General features: G+C 38.6%; 1 protein-coding gene across 4 annotated transcripts in view; it reads left to right on the top strand.

The window, feature by feature from the left end:
* SATB2 (SATB homeobox 2) overlaps window positions 1-21,916 on the top strand; it is a 201,623-nt gene that overhangs the window by 164,974 nt on the left and 14,733 nt on the right. The window lies entirely within an intron of this gene.

Here is a 21,916-nt window from a genome sequence, read left to right as displayed (position 1 = left end):
TTAGATTTTTGCTCTCACTGAGAGAAATAATATTTATTTCTGAGAGTCATTGATCTTAACTACCGACGCTTGCTGTAGTCTAAAGTCAATTACTTTCGGGAAGAAATATTAATGAGGGTTTCTACAGTTACACCTCTTTGAGTTGTGCCACAAATTGTTTTGTCAGACTGTGAGACTTATCCTCCTGTCCAATACCACCAATTCCAACTGCCACCAAAGAGGATCCTCTAAGGCCTGTCGGAATCTCCTTGTGTGTAGCAAGAAGAGGGCCATTGAGGCAGGAGTGCATGCACGTGTGCACATGTGTGTGAAGAATGGAAGATGAGGATGAAAGAAGTGTGGGGCATGGGGTCTTGATCAGAGAGCATAGGAGAGACGGTAAAGGACACAGTGAAATGCTCTGCCTGAGGTTTCCTGTCACCTTTCCCCTTACTCCACCCTCACATCCCCTGGGGAGAAGCCAGAAGCCAGTGGGGCCATTATATCACTTTTCATCCAAATATTGACATCTCAGTCAGTGCTCTCATGCTCTCATTGGTCACTTTCCAAAGTCATGGAGTGAATCGCCCAGATCGTTAGACTCATGAGTTCATAGAGCTATACACATACAGGAGCCTCTTATAATACCCACAGTGAACTCAGAGGGGAGGTAAAAAGGGGTACTTGGTTAATAAGTGGGAGAGCCCGCTGTCCAGGCTCTGGATTAGTGCTTGGGTGACTCATTCCCCGGAGATGAGTCCCAAGTCTTACCCTTCAGGACCAGCCTTCCCTCTCTTGTCCTTTCCTAGCTGGGGCCTCATCCAAACACCAGGGCACCTCCTTATAGATAATTAGACCAACGTGCTGAGTCACATGGAGCGGTGGTTTTTAGATTTTGAGTTTTAGTAGAAATTAAAATTAAACAGGGGCACATTGTAGGTTCACCAACCTTTTATTTTAGAAAATAAATTTATTCAAAAAATTCAAGGTGGTGGAAGTAAGAGCAAATACTGAAATGGAATGTACTTTAAAATATTATTTTGGCTGAATTAGAAAGACCATTAAAATTAGTTGTTATAAAATATATTTACAAATAAAAATTAGTAAAATTGTCTAAGTAAAAAAAATTCAATGGGCATTCACGTTTGTTATTCATATATTTCATACAATAAAATAACAAACAAATTAATGAAAAGGATAGCCTTAGGCAAAAGATCTTACAAATGTATAAATTCAGTCATATGAAAAACTCACCATCACCCTTGTTTTTCTCATTTTGATGTGAATTGATCCAAACATCTGTGTTGAACCAACACAGTGCCAATGGCTAGCTTCAGGAAACTACTGACTTTGTGTGGACTTTTCATTCAGGGTCCATCTTAGTCAATCCAAGCAAGATAGAAACAGAACAGGAGTGAAAAAAATTGATTTATTGTAGACATTAGTAGCATTTCTTTTTTATCATAGGATGATGACAAAGTTGAAAATTTAGAGAAGTTTGAGATAAGGATACTAATACTTGTTTTCCATTAAAATGAGGACCTCCCTTCATTTGGATGATGGCTCTTGTATATTCCTGTCTCCATTCTTTGTCGAGAAATTCTCATCTCTGTGAGGTCCCTGTGTTTAGGTAGCTAAAATGACATTCAACATCGTATTTTGTCTTTTAACTGACCATTCTAAGTAAAGTAAATCTTAGAAGCAGGCAGCCAATTGATTTATGAGTTTTATTACCTTTTATGTTAGTGTGTCAGAACTAAAGTGTGCTGACAATAATGGCTAAGAGTCAGTCTGTAATTTTCCTTTTCAGTTTTAAGCAGTCTGTGGCTATTAACATTAACTTCTGATATCACTAAGAGAATTCACTTATTTTATAAAAGATTATTCCTATCACTCAGCTCTTAGCTAAAGAGTTTACAAATAAGGTAATTTTCTCTACACTGACTTTGTCTTAGCCATTGACCTTGATCCCAGAACAACTGTGAAAGTCTCCAATACATCACTTATTTTTTTTTTTTACGTCATGCCTGTCCAGATGACACTGCTTTGAATGCTGTATTTCTCTTCCGTGATATGAAAAATGAAGAGAACTTGAACTAACCAGCAAAACTCTTGAGACTGGAGAATAGAGTTAGCACAGCCTCTGTGATTTGGGAAGGACTGTATTCAAAAAGGTCCCAGACTACTTAAAAATGTCTGTAATTGTCCAGAAGTTAAGCTGTTGGACTCAGGGTTGGGATTCACTTGTGCCTTTGTATCAATTAAAATTTTAGGAAGATATAATTGCTTACATGTTTTAGGAATTTAAAAATTCATATGTTGGTAGTACTAGTTTGGTGACGTTACATTTTGTCTAATTAGGCAGAAAACACACCATTTTAAAATTTTTAACCTCTTTATTGGAGTATAATTGCTTTACAACGGTGTGTTAGTTTCTGTTTTATAACAAACTGAATCAGCTATACCTGTACATATATGCCCATATCTCCTCTCTCTTGTGTCTCCCTTCCTCCCACCCTCCCTATCCCACCCCTCTAGGTGGTCCCAAAGCACTGAGCTAGTCTCCCTGTGCTATGTGGCTGCTTCCCACTAGGTATCTATTTTACATTTGGTAGTGTATATATGTCCATGCCACTCTCTCACTTCGTCCCAGCTTACCCTTCCCCCTCCCTGTGTCTTCAAGTCCATTCTCTACATCTGAGTCTTTATTCCTGTCCAGCCCCTAGGTTTTTCAGAACCATTTTTTTTCTTTTTCTTTTTTAGGTTCCATATACATGTTTAGCATACAGTATTTATTTTTCTTTTTCTGACTTCACTCTGTATGACAGACTCTAGGTCCATCCACCTCACTACAAATAACTCAATTTCGTTTCTTTTTATGGCTGAGTAATATTCCATTGTATATATGTGCCACATCTTCTTTATCCATTCATCTGTCGATGGACACTTAGGTTGCTTCCATGTCCTGGCTATTGTAAATAGAGCTGCAATGAACATTGTGGCACATGACTCTTTTTGAATTATGGTTTTCTCAGGGTATATGCCCAGTAGTGGGATTGCTGGGTCATATGGTAGTTCTATTTGTAGTTTTTTAAGGAACCTCCATACTGTTCTCCATAGCGGCTGTACCAATTCACATTCCCACCAGCAGTGCAAGAGGGTTCCCTTTTCTCCACACCCTCTCCAGCATTTATAGTTTGTAGATTTTTTGATGATGGCCATTCTGACCGGTGTGAGGTGATATCTCATTGTAATTTTGATTTGCATTTCTCTAATGATTAATGATGTTGAGCATCCTTTCATGTGTTTGTTGGCAATCTGTATATCTTCTTTGGAGAAATGTCTATTAGGTCTTCTGCCCATTTTTGGATTGGGTTGTTTGTTTTTTTGTTATTGAGCTGCATGAGCTGCTTGTAAATTTTGGAGATTAATCCTTTGTCAGTTGCTTCATTTGTAAATATTTTCTCCCATTCTGAGGGTTGTCTTTTGGTCTTGTTTATGGTCTCCTTTGCTGTGCAAACTCTTTTAAGTTTCATTAGGTTCCATTTGTTTATTTTTGTTTTTATTTCCATTTCTCTAGGAGGTGGGTCAAAAAGGATCTTGCTGTGATTTATGTCATAGAGTGTTCTGCCTATGTTTTCCTCTAAGAGTTTGATGGTGTCTGGCCTTACATTTAGGTCCTTAATCCATTTTGAGTTTATTTTTGTGTATGGTGTTAGAGAGTGTTCTAACACCATACACAATTTCATTCTTTTACATGTAGCTGTCCAGTTTTCCCAGCACCACTTATTGAAGAGGCTGTCTTTTCTCCATTGTATATTCTTGCCTCCTTTATCAAAAATAAGGTGGCCATAGGTGCATGGGTTTATCTCTGGGCTTTCTGTCCTGTTCCATTGATCTATATTTCTGTTTTTGTGCCAGTACCATACTGTCTTGATTACTGTAGCTTTGTAGTATAGTCTGAAGTCAGGGAGCCTGATTCCTCCAGATCTATTTTTCTTTCTCAAGATTACTTTGGCTATTTGGAGCTTTTGTGTTTCCATACAAATTGTGAAATTTTTTGTTCTAGTTCTGTGAAAAATGTCATTGGTAGTTTGATAGGGATTGAATTGAATCTGTAGATTGCTTTGGGTAGTATAGTCATTTTCATAATGTTGATTCTTCCAATCCAAAAACATGGTATATCCCTCCATCTGTTTGTATCATCTTTAATTTCTTTCATCAGTGTCTTATAGTTTTCTGCATACAGGTCTTTTGTCTCCTTTGGTTTTTAAATTGTTAAATATGGGTGAAATCAGTGATTATTAAGAGGCTCTGATGATGCAGCATATTAAAATACACACAGAAGTCCACTCCACTTGTCACGGAAAGGTGCCATTTAAGTTTCTTTAAGCAGTTAGGGTACACTATTTCCCAATTTTTTTTTAATTATAAAGATATGAAATGGTGACCTTTGTGCATAATTACTCACCAGATATAGTCTGTTAAATTAGAGATCCACAGATGTACTGGATAAAAGAAAGAGCTTGGAATCACCCCCTCCCCATTCAGTGCTTTCTGTGATGTTGAGAAGTCCGTTAAGAGTCAGAGCCTCTTTCCTCACACAAGGAAGGAAAATTTTCTTGCCCTTTGTTTGCAAATAGTTTACTAATTGGTAGTCTTATATTGCATGCAGATGTGTTTCTTTTTTTTTTTAAGCCCATGAAAGGTTTGAAAAATTCAACCCCACGTTTAGAAATTAGGATATTTCATTTAAAATCTGGATTTCACATAGCAATCCAGAAATTCAGAAGATCTGACCCACTGGGCCACATGGCTGGAGCTGACATACTCTATTCAGGACACATCCTTGCCATCCTGCTGCAGGATCCCCACTGCCCACATGCTATTTCCATGCACATATGTCCCATCCACTTTGTTCACTTAGGCTGCTCCTGTCCCGTCACTCTGTCCCATTGAGACCAGCTTGCCCCACAAGTCCTACATCCGAAGCTGCCACACTAAAGCCACACACACCTTTGCCGTGTGCTTCTGATTTCTTCCATGGTAACCATTGTGTGTCATTTATTTTTATAATTTTAACACCTAACAATCCTTGAAATGCATATTTGATGGAATTTCCCTTCAGGGATGAAGCTAGGTTATAGTTGGGCTTGGGTCCGCTAAGGGGTATAGTCGGCCCTAGGGACTTGGGGGTCCTGGAGGAATGAGATGTTTTTTCCTTGGGAATTCAGTTCTCTCCAGGTTTGATGTCATATGGAATTATCCCGTTTCTCCAGTTTTCTTTCTGATATTCTAAGTCTCTTTTGAACCCCCATTTAAGTTCCTACTGTCTAAAACATGATTTTCCAGGCTCTGAACACACCTTGCAAACTAGATTCACCTACACTATGGACCCTCAGTGGGGGCAGTATTGCCCCAGGGAGTAAACATTGATTCTTGGGGGCATAAAAATCTTGTTTACAGTTGTTTATTGCCCTCCAAAGGGACATAGTACATAAAGAGATATTCTGTATATCTGGTATTAAAATTTCATGATGCAGGGAAAATGATTAGGAAAAAATGCCTACAAAGGCTCCTTTGGGGAATAATAATGAAAAATAAATGTTGCAAAATGCTAATATACGTAATATTTCTGGTTCATGTATGGATAGCGCAAAGAAGACCAACATAGGTGAGATGAAATGGTATGACAAACTAAAACATTCCACGAAAAAGGTGAAATACATTCCATTGTTTACCTCAAACGGTCGGAGACAAAATGATTTCTTGTGGTTGTAGTGATTTTACCCCTAGTGGTTATTATGACCTGAGGCCCTATCATGAGGGGCCTCAAACTTAGAATCAAAAACTAGTTAAGTCAGGGTATTCATTATTACCAACTCCATTTTACAATTGGAAAAACTGGAGCAGAGATGAAGAGCCTTGCCTGAAGCCAGGATCGCCAGCTGAATGAAAACACAGGCGTTTTTGGCATTCAGTCTTTCCTCTGATTTCACTCTCAGTGCAGTAGAGAAGAAAGGACATCGCTCATGCTATGACTAGGTCACTGAGTGGGGTTGATTGGGAAGCATTTGCCAAACTGTTCCTGTCTGTGCAGTTTGTGCTTTATTGCTTTATTATATTTCCACCACAGTGTTTCCATGGGTTATTTTGTAAGTCCAGGAATTCTGAGCTTGCTGCTGTGTGGTTTCCTGACAAGTACTTGTTTTAAAATTCCATGCCGTACACTGAGGAAGAATGTGAGAGACCTGGTGTGTGACAGCTGACACCAGCTTTATACTTCAGCTTGTCTGCATTGCCACCCACTCAGGGTATTCTCAGCATTTTCTAAGCTACCGAATCCCTGTGCTGATGTCAACCCGTGGTTCTCAACCAGCGGTGACTTTGCCCCCATGGGATATTTGGCAGTGTCTGGAGACATTTTTGATTACTATAACTTGGGGATTCTACTGATATCTACTGGGTGGAGGCCAGGGATGCTGTCAAATGTCCCATAATGCACATGACAGCCTCCCCACCAAAGACTTATCTGTTCCACAGTGTCAATAGTGCTGGGGCTGAGAAACCCGTGTAGAAACCCCACCAAGGTTGTGGGGGGCAGCATCTACTTGCACATGTGAGAAACTGAAGCTTAGAGAAGTGTAGTAACCTGCTCAAAGTGGGACCTTAAATCCACATTAGTCTACATTCAGCGTCTGACTTTTTTCTCTGTGCTAGAAAGAACTGCTAAACATGCAGCAGCCAGCCTTCCCTGAATACTTGCTGTTATAGCTGTCTGGTATTAGGCAAAGCTGTTTACGTACATCATTTAATTTTTAATCATTCTACTGAAGAGATCTAGTTTTGTTAGCTTCTTTTTTACAGGATATTCAGTGCTGTGAAACCTGTAGCTCATTGGTGTGATGTCAAAGAACTGATGTGACTGAAATTTTCACTTTCTCTTCAGCTTTTTCGGCGTTTTTGAGGTAGCTTTGGAATGTGACTCTCATTGCTAGTGTTTAAGGGTATTTGAAATCTATGATTAAGCCCTGAGAATTTGATCATGGCTTTCTGCTTCAGCTGTAGGTATATTTTGATTTGTGAATTTGCTTTCAAAAGGACAGTGTCTAAGAATATAAATAAGCTAATTAATTAATCAATTAAGGATGTTTGCAAATTCTTTAACCAGGTTACTAGAAATTCTCCCATTTTGGATTCATTCCAAGCTCCTATTCAAAGCCTGCTATCTGAATGTGGCTCTAGAGGTTTGAAACTCTACCCTAGTTGTGAGGAAATGTGCAGATAGACACCTGCCATTTTAGATGAAGTATTATAGCAGTTGGGTATACGTAGGTCCTCAGTCGGGAAAACTTTGGGAGTCCCTGACCATCAGTCAGGAGCCACGCTAGCCTTTTTCTTATTAACGTTATGCTATCCTTCATGCATTTATTCAACTTGGAGAGCGTTCCTCATTTCTTTGTGACCAGTTAGCCTTTCAGCACATCCAAACTTTTAAATTTGTCACCAGGAATATAGAAAGATTTGGAGGTTATTTACAACTAACTCTTTTTATTCTAGAACATGGACATTTCTATCTTGGGTTCAGCTTCTTCCAAAGTGTAGTGAACAGGTTTCTCTTGGTGGTGATGTGAAAAAGTTTAATAACTTCCTTAGAGTTGCTAGCTGATAGATTGGACATTAGCTATGGCTTTGTTTTCTCTACAGATTTAAGCAAGTTGCTTGTCTACTTTTTAAATTTAAAGTTTCTTAAAGTAATTTTTTTTTCTTTTGCAAGACATAGAAATTCCAGCTTAATTATTGGAGACATATTCAAAGAAATTGAGGGTGAAAGAACTTCATGAAAATCCAGGTGTAGGACTGTGAATATGTGAATTCTCTGAACCTGGGACTTGTAATTCAGCAGCTGGAGTTCGTGGATTCACCCCCTCCTTTGCAATCCTGGATATAACATACCCCCTCCCCATATCAGCTTCTTCCTGCTATCAGTCTTTTTCTTTCTGCTCTCATCTGATTTACCATTTACTCTATAGTTGTCTACCATATGACTTCTGCTTACTATGCAGAGTTTCTCTGAATTATAATTCTACCTTCTCAAAACCTTGACCTGCCCACGACCTCTGCTCTACCTCATGACTTTTTTGTATGCCTTTATGAAATCCAGCTTCTGTTACCCACTCTTATTTATTACTTTAAATACTTATAAGAGAGAAATTGGCTGGTCCACCTTATCCCCATGAAGGCAAACTTTCTTGACACTTAATTTCCAACCAGTAATGTGAATGCTTAATTTGGAAGTCACTGCATTTTAGAGGAAGGGCTTTGTTGGACACAAGGTTAGAATGACCTCAAGGAGCATGGGAAGTGGAAAGCTAGCTGGCTGCAGACCACCTACAGGTAACCTGTGAATGCCATGTCCTTGGGCTGGGAAGTTAAGGCCCTTTAGGAGCCCTGCATTTGTCAGGATAGATGGTAGCAGGTATGATTAACAAGTCTAATATAAAATTCTCATGGGGCTTCCCTGGTGGCACAGTGGTTGAGAGTCTGCCTGCCGATGCAGGGGACACAGGTTCGTGCCCCGGTCCGGGAAGATCCCACATGCCGCAGAGCGGCTGGGCCCGTGAGCCATGTCCACTGAGCCTGCGCGTCCAGAGCCTGTGCTCCGCAACAGGAGAGGCCACAACAGAGAGAGGCCCACGTAGCGCAAAAAAAAAAAAAAAAAAAATTCTCGTATCAAGGGAGATTTATATGACTTTTTAAATGTAAAGTGCTCTGGACATGTAAGCAGTAAGGAACTAATGCCTAAGAGTGATTTTAAGTTTGTGTGTATCCAAAGTATTATGCCTTTATATTTCATTGCAGTTTTTCTAACATTTATCATGTACATCCATGCTTTCAGGCACTGTGCTATAGATCCTGATAGGAATTAAACTTAAAATTTTATCATACTCTGTTCTGGGTCTGCCTATTTACTGTTTTAAAGCAGGTTCAGCGTTTTACCAGGCTTATCATTTTAATAATTGGAGTTAGCTTTCTATTTCTCATTCTTCATGGGGTTGTTCCAGTGTTTTTGCCAAGCAGAGCTTGCCCTATTAGTGACTAAATCTTCACAACACACCACCTTCCAAATTAAACATCCAGGGTTAGCTATTGGTTGGAAGTGAAATGTCAAGCAGCTGGGTTCCACTTCTCCCAGTCTTTTCCTGTCCTGTGGCAGCATAGAGAACCTTGGTTTCCTGAGTAGCTTGCTCTTCCATAATTGCTGTGTTCTTTAAATAATAGTCTAATTGCATTTTTGAGAGGCAGCGCAATCCCTTCAGCTCATGCTGTGGGTTACTGATATACTCCTTGTTTCTCAGATCCTAAAACTGAGTAGAAGGCACTTTGCCCAATGCCACTCTATAGGTGAAGGGAAGAAGCAGGATTAGCTGTGTCACTTACATCAGGACAAATACTCCTCACTGATACGAGTTTCTGCACTGCTCAGTGCTCAGAAACCACTAAGATAACTAATATAAATTACATTTATTTATGTCTGTTTTTAAAGGTTTTGGGACAGCAAGGTACTCCTCATATATATTGTCATATTCTTTTCCTTCTGGTAAAATTAAAGTAAGAATATTATAAAACCTTTAGCACCTTGGCCTTTTCTTGATGTTCTGATAGAAAATGAGACTAAACGTAATACTTTTGAACATAAAGCTTAGTTGTCTTTTGAAAAATATATATTGCTATGGAATAGTTAGAGAATGTTCTTGATATTGTTCTGTTGGCCAACTCAGTGTAGCTATTTTCTCCCTCCCTCCCTACTTCCTTCCTTCCTTTCACTCTCCTTTCTTTCCATAATCTGAAACGTCTGAAACACTTTTTTTTTTAAGCTGAGAGAGCTTAGGGCAATGACTAGTAAATTTTGTGATGGGGCAAACTGATTCAATGCGAGCAATGTGGAGCAAATTGAGAAAGAGAGGCAAAATAGACCAAGTCAGTGCGTTCACATGCATCCTGCCTTCTTCTCCACCCACAAAAAAACCAACAATAAACTTAAGGCACTGTGGACATTGATGTGTCATTGTTCTAACGAAGGGCCTTGCCGTATTTCATCTGTGAGAAGGAAAATACCTCCTTTATACTTTTATAGATATCTAGCAAAGTCTGGCTTTTGGCAAGGCTGATTAAAATTGACTGATAAAACTGTTTTCAGACCCAAGCTGCAGACACAATTGAGAGGTTGCCATTTTTATTCATCGGTTCAGCAAATATTGGTTGGGTTCCTTCAGTGTGCCAGGTGGCGTTCTAGGCACCACGTATATAACAGTACATAAAACAGAATTTCACATTTCACGCATCTATTGAGCAGCTCTCCCCTTTACTCACGTAGATTGCATTTTTAAACAGACTTCATTTTCCCTCTGGCTGCCTTGCCTTAACCTAGAATTCGGACTACGATTTAGTGGAATCCATAGATTGTATTCCTTTCTCCGATCCCGACCTTGGGTGCCATCTCTGTGCCTCAGTTTTTCCAGCTGTTTCCCGAATGTACTGGGTAATATCTTTAAAACACATGGAGCCTCTCAGAGATGACATTACCTTAAAAAAAAATGTTTGAAGATACCAAAGCTAACAGATCTTCTGAGTCTATTCTCTAGAGTCCAAAGAACTTCATCCATGTGGAGAAGCCCTTCTCTGCAGATGTACATTTCTGTTACTTCTGCAAAGACAACGAATACCTTTCATATCAACAATTAACTATGAATGAGAAGCATTCCAGTAGAAATTTTAAGGAGGTAGTGAGAAGCAGCTCCCGTAGTCCTTGAACAACACATTTTCTGCCACAACGAGCTCATTATTAAGAGGGACTAGTTCACACACCCGACCCTCCAAAGGCCCCAGCTTTATCAACACCAATGAGCCAGGTGGTTGGTTCAAAACAGTGAATTAGCCCATACCCCAGTGCCAAATAATAAGGTTGCCACTTGGAGAAATCATCCTGGGTGAAGAGACAGAACATGACCAGGACAAAATAAGAAGTGTCTGTCTGTGTGGTCGGGGTGAAATTAGGGGTGGAGTAGACATGCTTATTATCCATCTGTTTTTCATCAAAACTGTCTTTAAAAATGCTACTTGGGTCACTAATCTACATATGCAGTTCTTTGTAAAACTATGTTAATCACTTCTGTAACACATTAGAATCCACAAAGTTGTGAAGATGCAGTAATGATGTTTTAGTCTCTTTGGTCCAGTATTAAATAAGCATTTACTATCAGCAGCTCTGTACAGGCTCTGACAGACTTAAGGAGAATGAAATTTTCTCTGGTCTTGAGTCGCTTGGAGGCTACCAGGGAAATGAATACAGACTTTTGCAGAACAGGCTATGTATTCGTAGGCTGAGCAGAGATACAGAATTTGCTAAGATCTTAAGACAGTCTTTAATGGGTCCCACATACTGAAAATAATAATGGGTGGTTTTCGTGTTACTTCAATTCCTGGCATCACGACCTGGAATTCTACCTCTTTCCCTCCTAGATAAGCAAGTAAACAGAAGAGGAAGTAAGTATGAATAGTGTCATTGTAGAAGAATAGAAATCAGTTCTAATTTACCAAAAACAAAACAAAGGTAGAAAAGTAAAACATTTGCAAATTTTACTATTGATGGTAATGAATTATTTAAAGTGTAGTTCATGACAAATGCGTCATGTACTCCATGATTGAACGACACAGGGTTAAGAACCTGATGATAAGTGTAACCGTTTGATTTTAATTTTGAAAAATCATGATGCCTTGCTCACATAATGGTAGAAACAAACGTAAATGCTTCTTTTGAAGTCAGCACCTTCTGATTATGATTTTTAAAAGCACATATAAAGTAGATGACTGGGATTTGCTTAAATCTGAGTGTAGTTGAAAAGTTCTTAAATACAAAAAATTTTTCTGTATATGTTCATTAACCCCTAAGCCTTTCTATTCAGTGTTTCAGGAACTAGAGCATCTTGTAAAGAAAGAAACTACTTTCTATTTCCAATGAACCTTTGACCAAACGGGAAAAAAGATGATAAGGTAAAGAAAAGGGCCTGTAAGTGACTTTGACTCCAGTCACAGGGTTGTGACCTTGGACAAGGGGTTTTATCCCTTAGAATTTCCTTTTACTGTTTTGTAAACAGTTATAACCTGGATTAGGTGATCTCAGAGACTATTCTGATCTGAAACACTCATTCTGTGAGTTGGTTCATCTATTTCTGATCCCCATTTGAGTATTTTCATGCAAATGTAAAAAACAAAAAATAACACAAAAACACATGGCCCCTGGGAGGTTTAAATGCATTTTGGAAAAACAAATTAGCATCAACATAACAAATTATGAACACCTTATAGGGGCTCAGAGAGATCCAGTTGATTTTCTTATGATTGATAGTTACGACAATTACAAGAGAAAGCCAGCCACTGAGTTTTAAACTATCGTAGCCAAACCTACCTACTGTGGCTTTTCAGCTGTTTCTGTTTAGTGTGGAAATCTAATGTAGCTGAAAACTACTGCTGATTTTTATTAAGTTGAAGTCTAGAACTTCCCCTTGTAATGATAGACAAGCATACTTTCAATTAAAGGAAAACTGCCAAAGTCCTGAAATTCATTTATTTTATTATTACTCGGTTTAACCCTAGAAATGGGAGATCAAGCAAACTAGATAGATTTGACAGTTCCGAGGTCACAAGTTCAATTTCTTCACAAGTTGTTTCTAGATCTAATTCACTGCAAATCATATAGCCCTTCACCTTTCGATATGGAATCTTTTAGGGAATTGTATATCACATCAAGTTCATCCTAATCCCTTTGGGGCTGGGAAAATGACAGGCAAGTTGGGCCAGGTGAAGGAATTCCAGTGACCAAGTCTGGAAAGCACAGGAGGGACGGGTATCACTTTCGGTAGCAGATCAGGGTGTGCTGGAGTAAGCTTACCCCAGTTAGCAGGAACTGATGGTTAAGTTTTCAGGAATTTTGGAAGCTGGTTTTTACACCATTAGTAGAATGGAACTGGCCGTGGTTGAATTATTCACACTGTAAGAACTGGCAAATGATTCAATTGGAGCTTTTTTTCTGTAGAGAGTCTGTTGTTAAACATTTACCAGCACAGCACTGAATAGACTCCAATTAGCTTTTTTTTTTTAAAAAGCTCTGTGGATATCCATGTATTTATTTTTCATAAGTAAGACATGCCAAAAGCCACTTTATGAAAGAAAGGTTTAGGTGTTTCCATAGCTGAATGGCTGATTGGTATTACAGCTAACTTGATCACTCAGGTATCAGAAATAGTTATATATTTAAACAGCCGTCGTTTCTACTCTTTCCTCTTCATGCTCTCCTTTAGTTTACATTTATTGCTCCATGTTCATGGCATTTGTCTTTGCATTTCTTTCTGTGTGTGGTATACAAGGCTAACTGAAGTACCTGGTTAGATTCATTTTGCAGAATCAGAGCCATGTAACGTAATGAGTCCATTACGTTGGGATTCCCTAGTGCCAAACACCCAACAGATTTGGGTAGAACACAGGGGAAGTTATTCTAACAGAGTTGCTTTGTTAGATATGATAAAGTGAACCCTGACAGTGCACTTCAAAATGAGGAGTCGATTATTTTTTCAAAGTACTCTAAACTTAGGGAGCTAAAATCTATGATGTGAATGCTTAAACATATGTGGATATGGAAAGGTCTTTTTATTTCTATTATGATCTAAATGAACAGAATGTGCCAAAGTGAGCATATACTGTTTAAGTGCAATGTATACATGCAAATGTTTTCTTAAATATAGTTTTTCTCATTTCAGTTTTTTGACAATTCATGTCAACAGTGTACTCAAAACTGTGGTACTAGAAGAGCAGAAAGGGAATTGTGGTTGACACATGTCAAATATTTCCATGTAGGTATAATTTGGGAGTATACTTTTGAGAGAAATCCTTATTTGAGTTTGTGCTTCATGTGAAATGAAAGCCTCCCAAAGAGATAAAGCTAAAATAGTCCAACAGTGTGTGTAGTAAGTTAATACAGTCATTTCCTTAGTAATGAAAGGAGAGAAGCAAATTGACGGATTCTTTTGCTTGTAAAACATAATCTGGATCATATGCATCAGTATGTTCTATCAGTTGATGAGTCTTTGATATATCTTCATTTTAGAACTACTGAGGTACCAGAGGAGAAGTTTTCTTGTCACTTTATTTGCAAGAAATCAACCAATTTATTTTGAGCTCCTAGAATAGATATGCTAGAGATGGCATGCCGTACTTTGATGATCTCTTCATGTTTGCATATGTGAAGCACAGTTGTCCAGTGCACTCTATGAACATGTAATGTCCTCTGTGTTCTGTGTCACCATTACTCACGTATAGAACGTGTATGTAATCAGTTCCTATTTTATGTCACATTCATCTGCATTTGCAGCATTTCAAAGACTAGTCTGAAACATCTTGGCACAGATGGGGAAAGCAGAGTTGCTTATAAGTTCCAGAACTACAAAGACACAGATCAAACATATGATATTAATAAATAGCTTGGATGGGGGGAGGGGAAGGATTAAAAATTAGGTTATTTATTTAGAAAGTTGAAACTCTCCATTTGTGATCATTACTCTGTTCTTGAAAGGAAATAGGTGCTGGATTTTGTGTTTTGTTTTTTTGCTCCAATCCTCACGTTTCCCTCCTCCCCCTTCCTCATGTTTTGAATTAAAACCTAAAGACAGACTGAAAGAGTATATATAACTGCAAAAAGGATGTGGTAAATCATGGCAGAAGTTTGTGATCTCACAGACATGGTGGTGTCAGGGGCTGAAGACCAAAGGCGAATCCTTAGCTTCCAGTGGATTTACTTGAAATCCTTCACCCTTGTAGCCTATCATGGATAATAGCATATCATGGATAATTACATTTTTACAAACGGTAGAGAAAATCATTTTGACACACACGTAGTATTTTCTAGCCAGACCAGCTTTTCAATCTTTTACAGCTTTCATGCATTAAGGCTCATTTTTTCTTTGTTTATTTTTAAAATATTATCATTAATAATAGGTTTGTTCTGCGGTCAACCTCTGCGTAGAAGATACTGAGGAAGACCCTTTTTTCCCTATTTGTCCTAAGTCAAACATTCGATACCTTTTCCTTTGTAGAAGTTTGTGTTACTCGTGTTTTTCATTTAAAAAGTTATGGCAACCAAATTTTCATGGAGATTTTTAGGAGTTTTGGTCATTTTTCAGCTTATTGCTATGTGAAACAGAATGAATTGTGTTTAGTGACCAATCACTGGGGGAAAAAAACAACAGAAGAAGAAGTCATAGAAGAAATAGTGTCATTGACTTTGCACTACCATGAGATGATGTGAATTCCGACCAGGTGAACCTAAAGAAGGCTGTCCCCATTAGCCACTTACCTGCTTCAAAATTCCAGGGCCCAGAAAAAACTGGGGGACAATATTCACTTTCTTAACCCTTTCTGATCAGATGTGGTATTTCATTTTGAAAATGAAATTAATTCCCCTGAGGCCTTTGAAACTTTAATAATACCCAATAAATAAAATCATATCTAATAACTCAATGGTTTCATTTGGCACCATCATCGTCTTCTAGATGTACTGCAACTGCAGAAACATAAATACTTGCAGGCTTCGAAAGCCCAGTTTCTATTTGCTAAATAAACTTAGCTGCTTTAAATTCCTCTGTGTATAGTCATTAATACAATCCACTCTGACAGCATTTAATTAAAGTGCTTTTCTCTATTAAATTCATTAAAAGTTCTCCCCCAACCCCACAATGTGTATAACTGCTTTCCAGATGCTGAGTGGCAGGGACCTGTGAGGCTCACTTTAAATAACTTCTCATTTCTCTTTGAAAATGTTGATTACATACAGTTTAGAAACTGTTAAGTATGACTTAGAAAGAAAGATTTCAGGACATGCTCATCCCTTCAGCAATTTCTTAAAAAAAACATTAGTTTAACTCATCTGAATAAGCATTTATTATCTGCATAGTCTTCTTATACTGTGTCAACACTCCTAGGCACTTAAGCTGGGAGGTAATAAAGATACGATTTCCATATCAGAGTTGGCGAATTTGCATTAGTTCTCAGCAGGTCTTGGCCTGAATGCCTTTTCCTGCAGATTCAGGGAGAGTGAGCTGAACAGTCCAGTATTAATAGATTATTGACAGTTTAACGTCTTGGCACCTACTTAGCCCATGAAGTGTAATAACCAGGAAGCTGTCTGATATGAAAGCAGTCAATAGCATTCAATCAAAACCTTTCAGTTAATTGCTGGTTGACCTTAGAGATTTCCTTTAGGCAATGCCGTCTTCAGTTTAGACCAAAAGGACTGTATTTATTTGTAGAGTTTATTCAGAGATGATTATTTAATATCCATTGCTCCAGTATATGTGGTAAAATTTGCCTTTTCTGTGTCTACCACATGAATTGTCTTTTTGGCAGTGCTTTTCACAAATATTCCCTTTACCAGTTCTACTTTGAAAATATCTCATTAAATCTGTTCTCTTCTCAGAAATAGAAAGTTGGGAATCTTGAGGGAACACATGATCAAGTGTTTTAATATGATAATAGAGTTTTTTTTTTTTTTCTTTTTCTGCGGTACGCGGGCCTCTCACTGCTGTGGCCTCTCCCGTTGCGGAGCACAGGCTCCGGACGCGCAGGCTCGGCGGCCGTGGCTCACAGGCCCAGCCACTCAGCGGCACATGGGATCTTCCCGGACCGGGGCACGAACCCGTGTCCCCCGCATCGGCAGGCGGACTCTCAACCACTGCGCCACCAGGGAAGCCCGATAATAGAGTTTTGATAGAATTCTTTGCTCAGTCTGGAATTATAATTCCAACGGAGAATCTGACAAAGCTAAAAAGTATGCTCTCAATAAGGGTAATTATATAATCCCTTAAAAGCACTGCACCTGAAAACAAAAATGTTCTTTAATGCCAAAATGCTTTTCTGGTCTCTGTAAGTATAAATGAGATGGCTTATATTTAGTTTCTAGATTCTTTCTTCATGGATTTTTTCCCCCATGGTTTATTTAGTTTTAGTTGAATGTTTCTAAAAACAAATTTTAATAAAATCTAAATAAACTACAAAGGTGGCCAGGAAGCAGCAAAGGCCATTTCTGGCCCTAACTTTAAACCATTGGCCTTACTCGCTTTGGACTGTGTGGTGTTGGAACCACAGTGGCTGACTCAAAGTGGCGGCAGAAATACATACTTTGAAAATAATTTTGTTACTTTCCTTTCTTTTTGGTTCTTCCCACGCGAGTTAACGTCACTGTTTCTCCTCTAAGGATAGGCATTTAATATTTGTTTTGGAAAAGACCTACAGTGCTTTCCATAGCATTGTGTAGATAGGCAGCGTTCCTTCGCATTTCATTCCATTGAGGGCCATTACTGTCTCAGGCTTTATTGTGCTACCTGTGATCCATTTTTAAGCAAATACATCTAGTTTTTATAATTTTCTCTTATTGTTACTTGTTGTTTTGCCTCCAGCAGCTTTTTTTTTTTTGTCATAGAAACTGTCTGCTGCAGACCTTTTGAATTCTCTTGATAGTAGAAATATTTCTGGAGATTGGGGAGGGGGAGAGTGAAGCAAGCTGATGAATATGTCAGTTTTTATCCCTGACAACAGTGACACCCAGAACGCATGTCTCTGAATGTCAGTAATTTTCAGGCAGATAATTGGGGCGGGGGGGGGGGGCAGGGGCAGAATTAAAGAACTGCTTGAGCCGCTGTATGGTACTGGTGGCTTGTGCCAAGTGTGTGTGTCTATGAGTCTAGTAAGTCATTACGAACTAGTGTGATTTAGCCCTTTTCAGTACTAAGTGTATTTTTAAATGAGTGTCGGTGTGAACTGGCCACTTTTTCCCCCCTTACAGCTATTAGACGTTTTCTAATTTTTAAGAAGACTTTTGGTCTATATAATATGTCTATTACCAATACAGAAGTATTCTGGAAGTTTTAGGATAAATTTTAAGTTTCCACTATTCTCTCAAAACACAGTGCCTGACCCTGTGCTAAGTGCTGAGTGTGTGGAGGAGAATGTAACACAGAATCTATCCCTAAGGAGCTCACAGATTCGTGGAGAGACAGGTGTGTGGACAGATGACTGTAGTACAGCATGTAAGTAAGTACAGAGAAAGAAAAGCACAAAAGATGGGCACATATGCCCAAAACCGAGTGGGCCAGAGGACCCAGAATGCTTCCAGGAAATAGTGCTGCTAGGGTTCCTTACAGAATTCCTCACTGGAGGAGCTTTCCAGGTAGAGGGGACAGAGGAGGCAAAGGCACTGAGATTAGAGGGGCAAAACAGCACGAGGGTGGGAACTATAGCTTTTAGAACCATTGGAGCACAGCCTGAAAGGCAGGGTTCAGGAGCAAGGACGGAGCAGGGTCACCTGCTGCACTCAGGTCATGGAGCTTTCTTGGATGTGCGAGAGGCCTTGACCCATCCTGAGACCACTGAAGGCCTTTCGCAAGATGCTGTGTTGGCTGTGGCCGGGAGGCCTTTTGTGAAGTAATGGTTACTAATTCAGGCAAGAGATTTTAAAGTCTAAATAACAGCAGTGAGAGAAGAATGGAAAGGGGAAAATTAACCAGAAGCACGTGGGATTGGCTAGATGTGGAGGCTCAGAGGAGGGGGAAGGAGTCAGCGAGAACTCTCAGATCCTAGCTGGGGCAATGTGGGGTCTTGGAACACCAGTCGAGAGCAGTAATGATTAATTCCCTGATAATGTCAGTTGTAAGTGTGTTTGTTTTGTACTGAGTTTTCAGCTATTAAATTAAATCCACCCCTAAGCAGATTCACATTTGGAAGTGTAATGACTTGACAGTTCTAGTTTCTGAGGACGACCTACACAGGATAAGCAAATATGCTTAGAAAAGCCAAGGCAACGTGGCACAGAGACAAAATTGGACTTGCTTGGTGAATCTGAGTAGATAAGGATGCTGCATGACCGGCCTTATGGGAATATAATGGTTCATCGGCAGCTTGGAGACTAGAATCTTCCTTGTGGGAAGAGGAATTGCCAATCCAGTTACTTTGCCCCGGGGAATTAGGAACTGGGATTTCTCTTCCCAGTGACCATCCTTGGTACCCTGGGAGCAAAAGACTTATTTTCTCGAGTAAACCACGGTCCGAGTAAGAGTGCCTGGCCCTGTCTGCTTTTCCTCTCCCACCTGGTGTATTTACCACAAAGTTTAGAAGCAAAAGTTTCTCCATACCTGATTAGTAAGATGATCGATGTGGACAATGTAAAATAGTATCCTCGTAATGAATTAAATGTGGTTTCAAATTTAAAAGAATACTCTAGAATTAACCTTTCGGAAGTTTCACCTCACATGATTTAATTTTTCCATATTCTTTTTTCCTTGAAAGAAAAGAAAACCAAGGAAGCCAGTCTCTGATGAAATTAAATGAAATTGAAAACTAAAGGCTGTGTTTGATAAGCTCTCATTTGACACCTTTTCGCTGCTAAGTCACAAGGAATCTCTGTTGACACTCCCTAGAGATCAGTGGCCCTTATCTCACAGTCTGAGGGGAAAACCCTTCCTTGATCATTTGACTTTGTTTACCCAGTTTGGACGTGAGGGAATAATAAACCATAATATGTCCGTGGTGTGGTATTTCTAGATACTTTGTCTTTTACCAGAGTGGTTGATTATAATGCACTGCTTAAGATTTGCTTTCTATAAAAGGAATATTTGTACTTTTATGTGTTTGATTCACACAGTGCAGTTTTCTCAAGTCCTGTTATTAAGTGGTTACATCCAGAAAGCAAAAAATATGCTGAGGTAGTATTTTGTTGGTGAACATCTAATATTTTCACTAACCATAACTGTCAGATTGTTCTGACTTCTGAGTGCCCCAACTGTAAAAATTATACAGAAAATGTGACCTATCAAGGGATTCTAAACAGCCCCATGTGAGACCTCAAACACATGGATTACCTTCTTTCTTCCCCCCACCCCCCTGGTAAAAAATCTAATCCAAACACCCTTTCTCCTTAAATAATTTAAACACTCTTCTTTAAGAAGCTGGAACGCAACATAACTGCAGTGTCACTAGTGCCATTACAATTATGGGGATTTTTCATCTTATACTGAGTCTTGGCTGAGTTGTGTCAGGCAAAATCTCTCTTTTTTGTTCTGGCAAATTTTGACAAAATTGGGTATATATATATTTTTAAATGGTATCCAAAGATAGAAAAAGTAAAAATTCCTTTATTACCCACTCAAAATTAACATTTGGGAGAGGAACTTCTCCATAATGTATTATAATTTTTCTTAACTTGTTTGTCTTCACTTTTAACCATACACTTGAAACATTGAATAGTTTCCTCTGTCATTTTTAGTGTTATTTTTATATTTTAATTGGAAGATGTTTATTCACACTAAAATGAATTTTTGTTCAAAACTTTTAAACAGAATAATTTTTGTAATTTTCCACCTAAACAGCAGTAAGGGCATGTTTGTTATATGTTAGACTCAGGGGTTTGTGATTTGTGGATCAGAGTTCAATTTTGTGTATGCATTTTCTCATCCGAAGAATAAATACAACAGGACCTATCGCCATTGTGAGATTAGCTTGTTATTGTTTTTAAGAAACAAGAAGGCCAAAGGATGGCGAACCACTTTGAATACATACTAATTATAGGATTTGAATGATTAAATTTAACATACAATCCCCAACTCACATCATATAATCTGTATGTAAATCAGGAAGAATGATGTTTTAGTTCAATGAAGCTTATATAATTTATTGAGATCCTATGACTTAAAGTGTACACATTCTTTCTCCCATATCATCTTTGTTTCTAAGTCATTCTTTACCAAATAGGTGTTTTCAAGTTATTTTTGTCATTGGATTTCTAAATAGTAAGAGATTTCTAAGTGGTTTGAATTTTGACTCTAGTGCTTTACCTCAGGAATCATTATTTTAAGTCTTCGTTGATGCAGTTCTTGGCTGCCTACATGATGTCTGTTCTTGTAGAATATATATATTCTCCACCTCCTTTAACTTAACATGTTTTCACTTAAAAGGAATTGAAACTCTGCTCTAGTTAAACTTGTTGGATGCAATTTATTTATCTGAAGCAGTTTCTGTACAAGCATAACTCAGAGATATTGCCAGTTCAGTTTCAGACCACCACAATAAAGCGAATATCACAATAAAGCAAGCCAGTGTATATGAAAATGATGTATACACTATTAGTTGTGCGGGAGCATTTTGTCTTAAAAAGAAAAAAAACAATGTATATACCTTAATTTAAAAATACTTTACTGCGGGTTCGAGCCCCGGTCTGGGAAGATCCCACATGCCGCGGAGCGGCTGGGCACGTGAGCCATGGCCGCTGAGCCTGCGCGTCCGGAGCCTGTGCTCCGCAACGGGAGAGGCCACAACAGTGAGAGGCCCAAGTAACGCAAAAAAATTAAAAAAAAATAAAATAAAATAAAAAAAATGAAAATAAAAATACTTTACTGCTAAAAAAATGCTACCCATCATCTGACAATGTGGGGTTGCCACAAACATTCAATCTGTAAAAAATGCAATATCTGAGAAGTACAATAAAGCAAAGTTCAAAAATGTATTCTGTTCTTTTAAGCTTACCTTGAATCTGTTTTAAAAAGTCAAATTTCCGAGCTTACTGGGTCATGCATGTATCACTGGCATTTGATGAAGTTGTTTTCATTTGGTTTACATTTTTACTTCACTTGAGAATTATTTAGCCAACTAGATTAACTGTTTAAGAATTCTAATGGATCATTCTTATCCTGAACCTTTGCACATCTTTCTCTCTTGCCCTTTTGCCATTGATGAAGTGTCATGAATTTCCACGTTGGTTCTTTTAATACCATTATGAATTCCAGGTACGTATATCATCCTAACGTTTTACACTCTTCATTATCTTTAACTTAACTTT

The sequence above is a fragment of the Orcinus orca genome, chromosome 7 (assembly GCF_937001465.1).
Source record: "Orcinus orca chromosome 7, mOrcOrc1.1, whole genome shotgun sequence".
NCBI lineage: Eukaryota > Metazoa > Chordata > Mammalia > Artiodactyla > Delphinidae > Orcinus > Orcinus orca.
This window is presented reverse-complemented; position numbering and strand designations above follow the sequence as displayed.